The sequence below is a fragment of the Vidua macroura genome, chromosome 9, assembly GCF_024509145.1.
Source record: "Vidua macroura isolate BioBank_ID:100142 chromosome 9, ASM2450914v1, whole genome shotgun sequence".
NCBI classification, from domain to species: domain Eukaryota; kingdom Metazoa; phylum Chordata; class Aves; order Passeriformes; family Viduidae; genus Vidua; species Vidua macroura.
The window spans coordinates 2,758,545-2,774,033 of NC_071579.1; positions in this window are offsets into that span (position 1 = coordinate 2,758,545).

The window sequence follows — 15,489 nt, forward strand, 5'->3', positions numbered from 1 at the left end:
GTTTTGCCTGAGTGTAGCTTTGGGCTTTCTCTACAGCAGCAAGCTGTCAGTTTGGCTTTGTGACCTCTGGCCCCTCCAGGAGATGACAAGAAATCTGTGGGAGCACAGCATGAGCTTCTGTGAGCTCTGTCTGTTCCTGCAAACCTGCTGCTACAGTGGTGAGTAAGGCAGCAGCAAGTTCCTCCCAGGGAACTGTTCATCCCTGTCCCACAGCAGAACATTCACAGTGCAGGGGTGACTGTTCTGAGGAGAGGTGGAAGTGAGGAAACTGAGGAAAAGAGTTTCCTAGATGAAGATTGTGCAAAGGAAGAAAAGTGAGAGCTCCTTTTCCAGTAGCGTGCTGGTGGGATTCTCAGCAGCCAAAGTGCGAGTTGTTGTTATTTCAGTTTAAATTTTTTTTGTTTCTTAAAAGTTTCCAAGCCTATCCAGAATATTTCAGGTTGAGCCAAGCTGAGGAGAAATTGCAGCCTTTGATTTCAGGTGGGATGGACAACAGGAGGCACATGCCAGAGGAAGTGCTGGAGGACAGAAGGAAGACTGAGCTGATATTGAGCTCCAGCCTGTCCTGCAGGTTGTCAGATCCTGGTCTGCTCCAAGGGTTGGCCACTCTTTCAGTCTCCACATCGTGGGATAACACTGCATGGTGGTGTTCACAGTTGTTATTTAAATACTGAACTGTCCTGTTGATAAGAATCGGTAATGCAGCTCTTCTCCTTAAGGGTGGTTTTTGGGTTTTTTTGAGTACCATCCATAGAAAGTGACACTAGAGCTGACTTGCTGCTGCTTTGCAGATCATAAAATGGTGGAGTTACTTGTGTAAAAGAAAAATACTTCCTTTGCTTCTGGCATGATTGTTACTTTCAGTCTCAGAGCTAGTTGAATATTATTTAAGGCAAAACAAAACAATCCTGGATTTGTATTCACATTCATTGTAGCCAAACACTGAATTCCTTCATTTTTTCCTTATATGGGCTGTTCACTTCTACTTGAAATCAATTCATCTGTAGTTAATTTTTTTTTCTTTCTCTGAGTAGAAGCTGTCAGTAATGGAGTGAGGATCAGTTTTCAGAGAGAAGCTGACCTGAAAAATGGATCCCTAAACAGATCCATGATAAACTTCATGATCTTCGTGGGTCCCATCCAACTGAGGACATTCTGTGACTTTAAAAGCAGTTATTTAATTTTTGTTGTTGTTTTTGCAGGGAGGAGAGTCACCCTGGGGCAGTTATACCAGATATTTTTGTTCTTCTGACTTGTCAGTGGTGATACAAAGTACAGCCACTGCAGACTATGTGTTGTAGTCAGACTGCTGATTTAGAGGATGCTGGATTTTCTGATTTCATTTCTTCACTGGTAGTGTGATTAAGATTTGCATGGAATTTGCTTGAGGATCATCTGTGTTCCCAAAGCAGGGATGTCATAGGCTTGTTTGAGGTCATGGAACATAGGAAATAAGTTACTCTCAAAAGTTCTTCACTCCCCCCCAGGCTATTATTTATAGTAACTGTAAACAAAATGTGCTGAAGTTTGCTTTTTAATTGTGAAATCAGGAGTAGCGTATTACTTGCTTAGCACCTGCTTGCAAAGGCAAATGCTGTTTACCTCTGCTGAGTCCCAAATTAGGATTATCAAGTGTTAGAGGGGAAGCTGATGCTCTGGGAGGCTCAGGCAGAAATGTAACCCTGCCTGGAACATTCTTTTTGAGAGCACTTGTTAAAACATGTGAGCAAGCTGTCTCCCAGCCGTGCACATCCCTCTTGTGCAAGCAGCTTTGGGTGCTGCTTGTTTATCCTCTGCTAGATGAGGGACTCACTGCACTTAGAAATAAAAAGTGCAAGCAAGCACCTTGTCTGAGCTGCTGCTGTCCTGCCACAATTAAGTTAAATGTCAAAAGGTGTGTCCCAAATCCAGGCAAGCCATTTGCGATTGGATTGGTGAATGAAGGTGGCTTCCAAGACAAGTGCGAGTTTGCCAGGACTGTGTGAATGTTGCCACAGAGAAGATACTAAGGGTTTTTTTTTGTTTTATAGAGCATTGTGTAGGATTGTGCTTGGGCTTGTGGGAGCCAAATCTACAGAAAATCCCTGAAACCGCGATCTGCTTGGCACACTTATCTGTATATTTTGGTAGGAACAAGAGTAGACTGGCAGTACAGAGAAATCCATGGAAATCAGGGCTGGTCATATTGCAGACCAGAATCTCCTGCTTGCTGGAGAGAAGATGCCAGCTTGTGATCCTGAAGAGAGATGTTGAAACCATCACTGACCCCTAATTGCCTCTGCTCTTTGTTATTTCCCCTGTATCAGACAAAGCTGTGGAGAAATGCTGCTCTGTCAGCTGTGCTAGAAGATGCCAAATCCTGGGCTCTTCTGTTAAGAGTTATTCTTTAGGTAAGAATGTGAGGTTGAATGTTCCCTGACATGATCCTCTCCACTCCAGAGAACTTCATGACTGGCACAGATGGGATGTGAAGATCAAGGTGGGGCACTAGGACTATACAAGGAGTGCTCTAGCAGGAGCCAGGGTTGGATGTGAGGCCTCTGCACTCTTTGGCCCCACCTGTTACTGATTTTCTTCTGTTGGATCTGAACAAAACAATGGTAAAATGAGGGACAGTTTATTCCTCACCTCTAGGAGAACCTACTCTGTGTACGTTTCAATAGATTTGACCAGATCAACCCTCTAGTAAATTTATACTACCTGCTTGTGGAAGCAGAGATCAATTTCTTGGTGTGTTTCAGTATATTTCCCCCCTCCCTGCTCCAGGACAGGAATGTAGCATGCTGGTGGGATTCTCAGCAGCCAAAGTGGGAGTTATTTTAGTTTATTTTTTTTTTGTTCCTTAAAAGCCTATCCAGAATATTTCAGGTTGGGCCAAGCTGGGGAGAAATTGCAGCCTTTGATTTCAGCCATCTCAGGTGGTTTGGGTGAATTTAACTGGAAGGGTTTTGTATAAAGTGCCACAAAGACAGAAAGTGGTCCCAGAATTTAATATGGAGTTTAATCCTGTATTGTGCTGGTATCTCTCTCGAGATTAGCTAAATTACAATACAATTTACTAAATTGCAATGTATCACAGCAGCTCTGTGTAATCCCGTGCTGCAGATACCCAGAGGTTCAGAGTGCTGCTGAATTCCCAATTCTGCTGAAAACAGAAAATATTAGCATTTGTAACCTGTCAGCTGAAAGATTCCACAAATGGTTTCAGCTGTTTGCAGCTGGATTTGTACCCACTATTTTATCCTGGGTGTGGGCAAGAGGTGGGGCTTTGTACACTCCCAATCCCAGGAATGCCTGTGCTGCTCTGGGTTCCACCAGCACCTCTCCCACTGTGAGGAAAGGAGCAGTGATGCTGCACTGAATGCAGGCAGCCCCAAAAAATGAGTCTGTATTGCTACAAGCAGAAGGATAAAGAGAATTTATGCTCTCAGATGTATGGATTTCTATTCTTCCCCCAGTTATTTCTTACCTTTGCTTGCTCTGGGGTGTGTTTGGAGCACTCTTGGTGCATTCTGGAGCCCTTGTGCTCACAGCAGCAGAACAGGCAGAGACAACCACAGCCACCTAAACAGTGCCAGATGGAAATCCCCCATGTCAGCTTCACATGGCTTCACCTCTAGATGTTTGGGCTCTAATTCCAGGCTTGTGCTCTAGTTTGTTGTGTTCCTTTGGAAGCTTTGTTTTCTGTAATTAAAAAATGATGATTACATGCAGTCACCAGCTGTGCCAGGCACAGTTCTGCAGCAAGCAGAGCTCTGTGACAGATATGTTCAGATGGATTGGTCACATTTTTCTCTAATAACCCATCAGGAGCCAGCTTTCTTGTTATGTTTTGATAGTCTTGGTGTTCACCACAGAGCTGAAGAAAAGCATTGTGGATGGTTCCCCCATTAATTTGGTTATATTTTAACTATATTTATCATAGAATCCAAGAATTTATCTGGGTTGGGAGGGGTCTTAAAGACCCTCTAATTCCACCCTGGGACACCTCCCACTGTCCCAGGCTGCTCCAAGCCCTGTCCAACCTGGCCTTGGACACTTCCAGGGATCCAGGGGCAGCCACAGCTGATCTTGGCACCCTGTGCCAGGGCCTGCCCTCCCTCCCAGGGAACAATTCCTTCTCAATATCCCATCTAAACCTGCTCTCTGTCACTTTAAACTTCTATCCCCTTGTCCTGTCACTACATGCCCTTGCAAAAACTACTTCCCCCTCTTTCTTGTAGATTCTCTTCTGTATTTTTATAGCCTTGAGTAGTGTTAAATTATGTGTTATTCTAAAAACTACTTCCTCATGCTTAATTTAAACCCCTCACCTGATCATTGCACAAGGCACTTTCCCCTGTAGCTTATAGAAATAATGATATTCAAATTTCTTACGTGTTTTCTGTTCTGCTTATAACTTCATGAATTAATATCCTCTCTTTTTTTTTTTTTTTTTTCATTCACATTTATTTTAAACTGTACAGTTTTAGGCAATTTCACCTACTTTCCTGGGGAAATCTCTGTGTGCCTTCTGTGCAGTGGCTTTCCATACACCCATGGACAGCTGGATGGCCAAAGCTGAATGCTCTTTTTGATTGTTTTTGTGGATTTTTTTTCCCCCCCACATCTTGCTGTTAGTAATTACCAACCTTCAGTTCCAGTGACTAGGTATTTTTTGGTGCAAAAACTAGTATTAAATCACATATTTACATATATGTTTTAAAAATATTAACTGCTCAAAAAGATTCCAATCTATCTGAAAAAGCAAGAAGCAAATTTGGACAACACTTTCTACTTGCCCAAGTGGCAAAGTGAACAGTATAAAAACATTTCTGAGAACATTTGGTACAAGGGGCCTGTTTGGAGCCAATTTTCTCTGGAACAGCAATAACAGTGTACTCTTGGAATCTTTAATATTACACTCTATTTGGAGAGTGATAGATTTAAAACTCTCTCAGTCCTGAGAATTTTACTTGTTTACTTGAGCAATTTGAAGGGGATTGGAGATGAAGTCCTCAGCTCCTTGATGTTGTCCCTTGAAATGCAGGCTCCTTGTTTGTCATCTATTCAATTTTCCTTGCCATTATTTTTACTTGTGTGTAAAGAGAAAAGACATCCAGGGTAGTTCTGGGAAAGAAAAGCCTTCAATAGATTTTTTTCCTGCAGCATGAACAGAACTAATTTGACAGCAATTACAGCACCAGGGCTCTGAGGAGGAGTGAGTGACTCCCATCCTTTTGCACAGCATCACTTCACTCCAAGTGGCAAAACAACAATGGCCATGATGCCTTGTGAAGGCTGTGCTAGAACAGAGGCTGGACAGAGCTAAAGAATAAAGTAGGGATTTATTAAAGGGCTTCAATGGATCCACCTTGGGCAGCACAAGAGCCCAGCCAGGGCTACACCCAAGATGAACCAAAATGGTCACAAAATGCACGACCGCTCACAGGGTCTGACACTTTTATAAGTTCTGATCCATTTGCATATTGGAATTAATTGTCCAATTCCAGCTTTTTTTCCATGAAGTCCCATCCTGCTTGTTTTTCTCTCTCCAGTCCACGTTGTTTGTGCTCTTGGGCCTGAGGTTTGGATCATTTGTCCTTGGTCCCCAGCTGGAGAAGGAATTGTTTTGTCTCCCTGCTCTGTGCAGAGAGCTCACCATCCCCTCATGTGAAGCCCAGACCCACACACTAAAGCAGCACAGAATGTGAGAAATATAAAAGCTAAAACCTGAGGCATCAGCCAGAGCCAAACACTGCCCAGAGCCAGGAGTTCTCTTGAAGATGACACACCCCTGGTAAGTGTGGAATTGCCCTTTTTTTGTAGCTTTGTACAAACCTGCCAGAGAACCATGAAGAGATGTGAGTGGATGACGGGCTGAGCAGCTCAAGGTGCCACAGGGTGTTGTCCCAGAGGGAGCATCCCAGAAATAGTCTGGGGAGGAGACCTCATTGTTGCCTTCCAAAACTTTCTTCCCTGTGAAGAGGCCCTGGCACAGAGAAGCTGTGGCTGCCCCTGGATCCCTGGAAGTGTCCAAGGCCAGGCTGGATGGGGCTTGAAGCAGCCTGGGACAGTGGAAGGTGTCCTGCCCACAGCAGGGGGGGTGAAGTGAGATGTTGTTTAAATCCCACCCAAACCATTCCATCCTTCTCTGAGTACTTTCAAGCTCACTCATCTCTAACCTCCCATGCTTCTTTTCAAGGAAAGAGTTTAAATAAAAGGTACCCTGTCATATTCATCGGAAAGGATTAAAAAAGCAAGGCAAGAGCTTGATTTGGATATGGAAGGCGAGAGCTTGATTTGGATGTTTAAGATGTCTTGTAAAAATCCTGAGAATTCTCTAAATAGAATTTAAACTGAAAGCATATGAAGCCATGAATTCTCTGCTCCTATTTTCACTGTTAATATTGTATAACTAAAGCCAGATCCAGCAAAAAAAGGATTCTTTTAATGGGAGGAGCATAATTTTAGCACAGCTGCCACAGAAACACACAGGGCCAAGCTCTGCCCACAGTTGCCTCTGGAGATAGCTGGGTTTAATGCATTTGCAGGAGCCATGTGGAGAAAATCTCTGGCATGCTGTTACTAATTTCATTTGTGGAAGATGAGATAAATATTAATGAGTATAAACACCTATTAAATGTAGACTCACCAGTTAAATCACTGTGCTGACTGAATTAATGTGCTCTGTAGTCAGGAATGTTCAGCTGGAATGATGCTTTCTGAAAGGCAATTTCTGCGAGTTTATAATTTTGTAAATGCTACCTGAAAAACCTCCTGTTGAAGTTGGGAGCCTGCAGACATTTTTTCTTCGCATCAAGGTCATTTCCATCCCTTTTTTCTGCTCCTCACTGCTTCCTTGGCAGCGCTGATCAAAGCATCTGAGGGGTGCCTGATGAGCAGCCCTTCATTATTTCAACCAGGACCAGATTTTGGACCCAGAACACTGCATGGCCTCCTAAAACAGCTGCTGCAGTTCTGGTGAGGAGCAGGGCTAAATAACTGAGCTTTGGAGGATATAGAAATTAGCTGACAGAAATCAAATAAGGTGCAGCTAATTTGTGCTGCCTCCCCATGGCTCCAGCTTAAAAAGATTTAAAAATACTGAAAAGTGTCAAAATAATCAAAATCTATTATGCAACAGTAGGAAATACTGAAGCTGTTCTTTAAATAGCCAGTGACACAGAAGATTTTTGTGTGCTTTCCTGGGGGTTACTGTTCCTTTTGAAATCCTAAAAGAGATTGCTGCTTTTTTCCTTAGTCTTTTAACAGTAGTGGGAACTAAAAGCTAGAGGTGCAAATTGTGTGTAGATCTATAAATTCCGTGATACTATGCATCCTATAGAGAAGAATAGGCATCATAGAATGTGCAGTTATAGAAAACTGCAGTCATTTTAACAAATTCATAATCAGGAAGTGTCATTTAATGTAGAAGTGGATGTATGGTGCTCATTTATTTATTAAGTATGCCAGGAGGATAGGGAAAATTGAGTATGAGAATCCTGCTGGAGGCTGTGTCCATCATAAGAGAGGATTGCTTCACTCACCTTGTTCTCCACAGTCAGGACTTGAACCAAACACTGTAAAAACACTGAGATGTTTCTAATTGAGCTGAATTTGAATTATGACTTCTTTGGCAACTCTTGCATTTCACTTGGCTTTGCTTTTGAACTGCTGCAGGTTTGTTTGGGGGTTTTTCTCCCTCCCTGGAGCTGGATAAATTTGCTCAATAACATTTCATGATAGATGAGTGTTGGACTGTTGGGAATGAGCTTTTGGTGACACTGACCTAAAGGTGCCACTACTCAGTGACTAAAAACACTTCCCCTTTGTAACCCTGGGCTTGGTTTATTCTCTAAACCTGCAGGAAAAATGCATTTTGCTTCATCATCGTCTATTAACTTAAGAAATACTTGTTCTGACTGTGACAACCCTTCCTTTCAGTGGTCCTGGTAATCACAACAAATGAGGTCAGCATTTCTCTTGTTCCTCCTCAGGCTGTTAATGTCCATGTGGGATAATCATGGGGACAGAAAGAACTATCAAAAAATGTCAGGAAGGCCAAAATGGTTATTTTTCATAGTTGTCATTGTTAGAAAGTTCAAGAGAAAGAAGTGCTGAGTAGCACTGCTGGTGATAATGACAAATAGTGAGGGCTTTGCTTAGAACAGAGGGAAAAAATTACATTCAAGAGGGCTTTTGGGAAATCAGGCTGCCTGGGTGACAGGAATTTCAATAAAGAGCTTTGAAGTGATTTCAGAATAATTTGTGGTGCTTTCTGATAAATTTGGGTGGATAGGTGAGGAACTTGACTGCTGTAAAACTCACTCGGTACCTGTCTCTAACAGGAAAAAAGGGTACCTGTGTAATTACAGATCAGTTTAATTTTCACTTGCAGGAGGAAAAAAAAGCCTAAAAAAAAAGCAGGTGCTGGACAGGTAAAACCATGTGGTTGTTTGGGGAAGTGTCATCTCGTACCAGAGTAATGTCATCCTCTGACAAAATTAAAAGTTCTCATTGCCGTGGGAGAGACATTATGTGACAAATCCCAGCTCTTTTGGGCATGGTCTTTCTGTGCCAGACTCAGGATGACACTGGGTGCAAAATGGTTGGATGATCATAGACTCCTGGAATGGTTTGGGCTGGAAGGCACCTTAAACATCATCTCATTCCAACCCCTCTGCCACAGGCAGGGACACCTTCCACTAGACCAGGTTTTTTAGGGCCCATCCAGCCTGGCCTTAAACACTTCCAGGGATGGGGCAGCCTTCATCATCCTCACTGGGAAGGATTTCTTCTTAAATTGCTCTTCCTTCAGCTTAAAGCCATTCTCCCTTGTTGTGTCACTACATGCTGGTGTGACAAGTCCCTCTCCAGCCTTCTTGTAAGCCCCTTTTAGGTTCTGGAAGGCTGCTATAAGGTAAATTAAATGGGTATTTTCAGGTCATTTAATTCAGTCTGTGATGGTGAATAAAAGATGTTCTTTCCTATATTTGTGAACAAACTAGTACAAATTTGAGAATCTGTAGGCTAGTGTGTTGCCTTAAGGAACAGGAACAGAGGCTAGATGGACTTAAGAGGAATAAAGTGGATATTTATTGAAGTGCCTTCAAAGGCCACACCCTGGCAGAATACCCAGATGGCTCCAAGATAGAAGCAAAAGAGAGCTTGGTCACAAGATCTCTAATTTTTATAAGTTTTAGTCCATTTGCATCTAGGAGTTAACTGTCCAGTTAATACCTTCAAATTATGAAGTTTCATCCTCCTTGCTTGTTTGCCCACCCTCCTCTTCTCACGTTGTTTATGCTTTGGGCCTGAAGTTTGAAGAGATTGTCCTTGAGTCTCCAGCTAGAATAGGATTGTTTTGTCTTCACCTCCCTGTGAAAAGATCCCAGTAACATTTGATATAAAGCTAAAAGCTGCACACCAAAGCAGAACAGAAAAACTTAAAACTTAAGGTACGTTTCTTCCTAAAGGTAGGTTTCGTCCTAAAGGTAAATTTTCTCCTAAAACCTATGGAGAGGTTTTGAGCCTTGATAAATTGACAAATGGTGATGGAAAACCTGGGAGAAGCACTCAGTGAGTGTGAGATGCTGGATTTGGAGGAAGCAGCCCTGCAGGCAGCAGCTGTTGTGCCAGCAGAGGCTGCTGCTGCTGACGCTGGGTCACAAGCTGAACAAGAGTCAACAAACTGAGCCCATTGTGCAAAGGCAAACACCACGCTGGGTGTAAACTGTGGTGCAGACAGCAAAACACACACTGCTGGCTCCTCCTGCTGCTCTCACCCAGAATACCCAGTTTTGGGGCTTGGAGCTGTGCTCCTGAGGAGACCCTGCACCTGCCCTAATCCCAGTCCGTGCTGGTCGGAGCAGAGCTGTTCACTGCTGCCTTGTGCCTGGGTGCTGTCTGGCACAGAAAAGCTGCTTCCTCCTGCCAGCAGGGAAGGCAGAGACTGCTGTGGGCGAATGAATAGGGTTCTCTTTGGGTGCTGGGTGTGGTGATGCCCTGGGCCATGCAGAGGTGCTGTGACACTCTGTGACCACTCCAGCTTCTTTAGCAGGTGTCCATTTCTGTTCCACTTCTGTCCATCTGTTTTCCCAGACAGAGAGATGCTCATGCTTAGGTAGCTGTGGAAGTCCATTATTTTTTTCCCTTGATCTCATTGCCTGTTTCTCTTGGTTTTAACTGTACAGTTCCAGAGGATGACCGTGTCCTCCATACTGGATTTTTAGGGAGATGTTATTCACACAGTACCTCATTGCATTCTGTGGATGCTGCCTGAAGTCCACAGGACTCCTGGGAATTGCATCCACGCTGTCTTTGAAATCAGCCGGAGCTCAGAATGGATCTGGATCAACTCCTCTTGTCTCAGGAACACCTCATGTTCCTGCTGCTAAAGACAGGTGATGGAACATCCTGAAATATGACCCCCTCTCTGGGGGTCACCTTGTTTTCACGTACTTGGTCATGTATAAAGGGACTGCAGGATATGCAGAATTTGGGCAATAAATACAGATTTATGGCTTTAAACCACAGTGAGGACAGGTAGGTTTTAACAAGCTGCTAGACCAGGCTTTAGAATACTTCGGCCTTCCTCTCCTAAAGACATCCGAAGAATCTTTCCTGGCTCTGTAGCATTGCCAGGAGCAGAAGGGTTGGTCTCCAATGCCCCCTGCAGCAGATCCCAGTGCTCAGTTGCTCCATGAATATTTCCTGGAGAATTTTCAGGCTTTCCCAATTCATGGCTGTTTATGAGGGACTTTCTGCTGGTTGCCAGGGTGGCTCTAGGTTTTGCTGGGCTGCATTGATGGAAATGTGAAAGTTATATTAACCTGCAGGTGCTTAGTCAGAACTGGCACATGGTTTTTCAGGCACTGGAGCCAATTCTCAGGGTCAGAGTGTCTGGACTGCGTTTGGCCAAGTGCCTGGATGGTGGCCAGCATCACGAGAGTGGCTAATTACAGCAGGCTGGGCAGGGGACAGGCACCACTTGGTTCTTGGCCTCTCCTCCTTTGCCAAACGGTGCTGGGGTCACACAGCACGGGGCAGGGAGACACCCACATGTCCCTGCTCTTTGAGCAGGGGCTCAGCAGCATTCCCAGATGTTCCTTTAGCAATGCAAGGGCTAAACAAACAGCAGCAGATGGGATGGCCCCATTGTCGTGCTCCACAAAGCTGCCAGACAACTCCAGGACACGTTTTGTGGAGTTGCTGCTCACAGTGGGTCGGTTTGAGTGATCGGGGAGGAAATGAGGGAGCAGCAGGATTGCTGCTGGATCCTTCTCAGTGCTGATTAGGAAGGAGCACTGGAAGATGATGGCTCACCTCTGAGCTCTGCGTGCTGCTGCTGCAGCGAGGGTAAATACAGAATCAATAGCAGCTTTTAGAACACTTTTTTTTTTTTTTTTTTTTTTTTTTTTCCCCGAGACAGTTGCTCCCAGAGGCATTTATTTTAGGAGAGAGGTTATCTCGGGAGTCTTTTCCCAAGAGACTTCTGTGTTATGTGATGTTTTAGCAAGAAAGATCTTCTCCAGAGACTGTGCATTCTCTCAGGGGATTCATGTTTTGCAGAGTACTTCCTTGCATGCTTCAAAAAACCAATTTCTGTCCCCAGAATTTTTTTTTATTTGAAAACAACACCTCGTATCAGTCATAGCCTTCAGTCTGTGATGTGGTGGTCTCCCTCACCTCCTAGGCTGGACTTCAGGTGCACAGGAGTCATCCTGCTGTCTGCAGCCAGTGCCTGTGATGAGTGCTGCCCTTGGCTACAGGTACTCAGAGCCCTGGGTCACCGTCCTTTCTGGAAATCTCATCCCTTGCTGCTTTAGGATAAGTCCCTATTCCCCAGGCTCAGGGAATAGTGGAGCCAGAGGCCAGAGGAGCTTGCACAATTCAGTCCTTTTCCTCTTTGTTTCCCCACAGGAATGACTTTGCTGCCATTTTTGAGCCCAGTTCAGCCCTTAAAGGGCTTTCCCAGAGTCCCAGGGTGACAAATCCAAAGCCAAACAAGGAGCAGTGTCATGCTGCTTCCTGCCAGTGCCAGCACTGCCACATGATGATTTCTGGAGCTGAAAGACCTCTGAAGTGCAGGGCTGTCTGAAAAACCCTGAAGTGACTGGCTCTGGGGTTTCCATTTCCAAAGCTGGGGATTGCTGGATTCCCAACCTGGTTTAAGTAGGGCAGAGAATGCGAGTGGAAGGGGAAAGAAATGTCACAGGCCGGCAGGGAGCTGTCTGCCCCTGAAGGGACCCGAGGTGGATCCAAGCCATCAAGCTTCACAGCCAGGATGAGCTGCTAATTTCAGTGGTGGCACTGCCCCAGCTGCCCTGCTTGGAAAAACGCTTGGGTTTTGTTTGTGCACAAGGGAGTCGTGTTCTGGGGACGTCTCTGTGAGCAGAGGGCCAGCACTAATGCCATCCTGTGTGGCTGGGAATGAATTCACCCTTTATTCTGTGCTCCCCATCCCTGCTGGGCCCGGAGCTCACAGGCGGGAGGAGATGCTGCCATTCGCAGCTCCACACCCTGGTGCCTCTAATCCCGGACAAAACCCGGCCCGTGGAGCAGCAAACACAACAAGCCCTCTATTCTTAGCCTGGAAAGCCTCAAAGCTGGTTCTTTGGGGTGTGGGGTGATGAATATGCAGTTGCTGGAGCTCTCACAAAGCCCTGAGCTGGGAGCAGACGCTCCTCTCCCATTGGATCTGTAGCCTTTGCTGCAGCTTTTCACAGTTACGTAAATATGGCCTATTTTCCCCTCCCAAATTAACATCTTGCTCGCTAAGTTTAGGATCTTGCATGCATACAATACAAACCTGCTTTTTCACATGCAGCTGGAAATCCTGAGTTGCCGAGGGAGAAGCTGTCCCTGCCCCTGTAAAGCTGGGAGGCACCTTCATAGTGGTGACAGAGAGTGGCACTGACAGCATCCCCTTGGAGGTCCTGGACACCACACTGCAAATCATCAAATTGCCCTTTTTTTTCCCCCTCTGGGAGAGTCAGATCCCAGCCTACAAGGCTGCCAGAGTGTCTGTCCTCCTAGAGACTAGAAGTTCGGCTTGAGGCACAGAGCAGACAGCTCCTCACTCCCCACAAGACACAGATGGGGGGGATTATTTTCCCCAGAGATGGTTCTTGCCCACCCTCCCCAATTGCTCTGTGGTGTATCTGCATTAAAAACAGCCCTACAGAGAATGGATGACACTTGAAATCTCCCAGCCCTGGGCTGTAGGAAAGCTGTGCATACTCAGAGACTCCTGGCAGCTTTGTTAGTGATGTAAGTAATACAGAGAGCTGCAAGAGAGATGCCCACAACCCCCCTTTGCAGTGATAGTGCTCCCAATTTTAGCATCCTAAAGGGATCAGCTCCCCAGCACCACTGGGATCTCTCTGGAATGGAGAAGCAATCATGATCTTGTCATGGCACCAAACCTCAGCTTCTTGTGCTCTTGTGATGGGAATGAGGATGGGATACTGATGCCTTGTGAAGTCTGAGCTAGAACAGAGGCTAGGCAGAGTTAAAGAATAAAGCAGGGATTTATTAAAGGCATCAATGGATCCACCTTGGGCAGCACAAGAGCCCAGCCAGGGCTACACCCAAGATGAACCAAAATGGTCACAAAATGCACAACTGGTCATGGGGTCTGACACTTTTATAAGTTCTGATCCATTTGCATATTGGAATTAATTGTCCAATTCCAGCTTTTTTTCCATGAAGTTCCACCCTGCTTGTTTTTCTCTCCAGTCCACGTTGTTTGTGCTCTTGGGCCTGAGGTTTGGATCATTTGTCCTTGGTCCCCAGCTGGAGAAGAAATTGTTTTGTCTCCCTGCTCTGTGCAGAGAGCTCACCATCCCCTCATGTGAAGCCCAGACCCACACAATAAAGCAGCACAGAATCTGAAAAATATAAAAGCTCAAACCTGAGGCATCAATACCTGGTTAAAGGCCCTGAAGTGATCATCCCTTGGGCCTTGGATGTGCTGCTCCAGGCAGAGAATCTGTCCACAGCCACGGACCCACAGCAAGACCTTTTCTCCTGCAAGACTGATGGAATGCTGAGACTTGAAATATGTTCTGACAGCTCCTGGCAGGGTGACCTGTGAGGGGGAGCTTTCCTGGAGTTGGGTGCCAACATCCTGAGGCCAGTGGAGCAGGCAGGGTACTGGATTTTGGCTTGGTAGGATGGATCCTATCCTCTGCTGTGGGAATGTTCATCATTTTAGGTGAGTCTTGAAGGTGTGTGACTGAACACAGCCACCCAGAGATGGGGATGGGCCTGGTGTGCTCCCAGGTTAACTGCTGGGCAGGGTATCGACGTGGAAATTCTGCACTTGTAATTCCATGCATCACCCATTGACTTCTATTAACAGCAGCCCTGTGGTTAGAGATCCATGTGTCTGCAAACACCAGTGGGAAACCTTGGAGTAAAACGGATAAGTGGGGGTTTTGGGGAGGGTAGGATACCTCAAGCATCTGACTTGACTTTCATTTTAATCCTTCTGACCAAACTGAGCTCCCCCAGGTGAGATCTGAGTGGCAAAACACTGGAGCAGAGGAGGGGAAGAGATCTGGGAGCTTGCAAAAAAGCTGGAAAAGGCCCAAGGTAAAAAACTCTCCCTTCCTTCCAGAGGATCACACGCTTGTAAGCATGCAATGTTTTAGAGAAATGAAATCTGTGGAGTGAGGAACTGGTGTCCCTTTGGGAAGGATTCTGGCTGGATCTCTGGCTCCCCCCGTTTTGGGTCTGTCATTGCAGCACATCAGCCGTGTCAGGGACTGCAGGTGGCTCTGCCAGCAGCTTCCTGACAGCATCCAAAGGGGAGGTGGCATGGCTGGAGCCTTTCACCCCCTCAAACAGCCCTGGCAGCCCTTTGGATCTGCATCAGGACCTCCCAGATAACGGGCATGAGAGGGGGAGGCTGAGCTGTGCTTCAGGATGTGCAGCCCTGGCTCAGGCCAGCCCCCTGCCATCCCTCAGTGTCCCTGGGGAGCACTGACCTTGGGGGTTTTGTTATCTTCAAAGGAAGAACGGAGTCAGCCACGAAAAGCTGAACTATCACCACAATCCCTTCCTGCCCAGGTGTGGGAAATAGATTTGTAGAGAAATTATATTATTATTATTATTATTATTATTATTATTGTCATTATTATAATTATTATCATTATAATTATTATTAATACTACTACAGTATAGAATATATAATTAATACATACTCTATACGCTATAATATAATATATAATATAGATATAATATATAATATATAATATATAATATATAATGAAGGCTTTCATGTCTTCATACAATTTTACAACACAGAACTAACCAATATTTTATTCCTCACACCAAACACCAATTTTGTCAGATTAAACTCTTTTCTAACCCAAAAAGACAACAACTAAGAAGCATTTTAAAAACTTTTATTCCATTTTCAGTCTCATGTGAAGGTTGAGACAATACAGATGTTATAGTTCACACCATCACAATCAAAATTCAACTATTTCCTAATTACAA